Source organism: Citrus sinensis, chromosome 9 (assembly GCF_022201045.2).
Source record: "Citrus sinensis cultivar Valencia sweet orange chromosome 9, DVS_A1.0, whole genome shotgun sequence".
Classification (NCBI taxonomy): Eukaryota; Viridiplantae; Streptophyta; class Magnoliopsida; order Sapindales; family Rutaceae; genus Citrus; species Citrus sinensis.
The window spans coordinates 24,378,274-24,380,272 of NC_068564.1; the positions used below are offsets into that span (position 1 = coordinate 24,378,274).

Genomic DNA, 1,999 nt, shown 5'->3' on the forward strand with positions numbered 1-1,999 from the left:
CTAGTTGAATTTCCTCTGCAGTTGTTGTAGCTTGGCCCATGTAACCAGTGTCTTGAAGAGGAGGTTATTGTAACATACTTCCATTTTGAGGTAATTTTTTAGCTGAATTGAATTCCATCCTATTTTTGGTTACATCAACTAGGGTATCAACATTCTTTCCAAACCTCAAATTAATTACTTTGCAGTGTTCTTTGCCCTCCCTCCTAGGGTCTTTTGTGTTGCTAGGTAGGCTTCCTTGAGTTCTGCTGCTCATTATTGTGGCTAGTTGCCCATTTTGGTTTTCCAGGTTTCTCAAGGATACAGTTTGACTCTGCACAATTGCTTCATTCTTTGCAATGTACTCTTTAATCAGTGCTTCCAGTGAAGTGATTGGATCCTGACTGTTATGCTTTTGCCCTTGACTTTGCTGATGAAAACCAGGTGGTTATGTGTTTCTGTTTTGTCTATTTAATGCTGGAGCATTTCGATTCTAACTACTCCATATAAAATTTAGGTGTTGCTTCCAGCCAGGGTTGTAAGTATTTGAATATGGGTTGTTCTGAAGTTGTCGATTGAAATTACCCACATAGTTTACTGAAGCTGGGTTTCCAAGACAATTATCAAAGTCATGCCCTTCACCACAGTATACACAAGAAAGTTCGACAACTTGCTTTACTGTTGCTAGAGCAGATGTCAAGGCCTTTACCATGTTAGTCAATAAGGTTACTTGTGCTGATAAGGCTGTAATTGCATTGATGTTGTGTACCCCTGTTGATCCTCTTGCTGCTGGTTGCCTCGCTGAAGGCCACTGGTAATTATTGTTGGCAATTCTTTCTAGAATTTCATAAGCTTCAGTGTAAGATTTAGATAATAGAGCTCCATTTGCTGAAGCATCCACCTTTAACCTTGTACTCGGATTCAACCCATTGTAGAAAGTTTCCAATTGAATGCAAGAAGGGATACCATGATGAAGACACCTTCTGATCAATTCCTTGAATCTTTCCCAAGCCTCATACAAACTTTTATCTTCAAGTTGATGGAAGGAAGTAATCTCATTCCGCAACTTTGCATTTTTTGTCGGTGAGAAATATTTCATTAGGAATTGATCAGCCAATTCATTCCATATAGTGATGGAATCAGATGGTAACGAATTTAACCATGCTCTTGCTCGATCTCTTAAGGAATAAGGAAAGAGCCTCGGCCTTAATGCATCTTGTGTTGCTCCAGCAATTTGAAAGCATCACTTGCTTCCAAGAACAATTTAAGATGGAGATGAGGATCTTCATTTGGCAATCCATTGAATTGCCCAACTGTTTGTAACATTTGAAACATCACTGGTTTTAACTCAAAATTTGCAGCATCTACTTCAGGTCTGATGATGCCAAGATGTACAACTTGAGGAGTTAGCACATTATAATCTCTTATAGCTCTGTCTCTGTCATCAGCCATGTAAATAATATTGTTATTGCCTGGCTGTCTCCCGTTAGCATGTTCATTCTGCTCTTCTTGAATGTTCACTGGTTGTAAGGGTCCGTGAGGATTCAAATTTCCTGCATCTTGTAAATTATTCATGCTTGAAGCAATTTCTGAATTCCTTTGTTCTTTTCGCAATCTCCTGACAGTCCTTTCAATCTCAAGATCGAATTAGAATACCACAGATCTGTCTTTGCGCATGCATGTACCGATCTGCCAATAAATAGAATAAATCAAATCAAATCAAACTTTTGCGCTATCAGGATTTACTTTACACTTCAAAAGTAAACAATCAATCCCCGACAACGGCGCCAAAAACTTGTTGGTTGATTTCTATAATCAATTATTATCAATGCCAATGTGCAAGTATACACAACAAGTAATAAAGTGATGAGTATTTAAGATCATATCTACAGGGATTGATGTTACTCAAAATGCTAAAGCAATCACAATAATGCAAATCAACTAAAGACCGAAACAAACAATTGTCAAATAATTCTATCGTAACTAATAATTGCAAGAGATGGAAATAAAACAATATTGTAAT

The 1,999-nt window shown here is 37.6% G+C and overlaps 1 non-coding gene across 1 annotated transcript; it reads left to right on the forward strand.

Annotated features, from left to right (window-relative positions):
• Positions 1–938: 938 nt before the first annotated feature.
• On the forward strand, positions 939–1,045 carry LOC112498486 (small nucleolar RNA R71). Its single transcript, XR_003065798.2, has one exon. It is a non-coding gene; the product is annotated as a small nucleolar RNA R71 (small nucleolar RNA).
• The last annotated feature ends 954 nt before the right edge of the window (positions 1,046–1,999 follow it).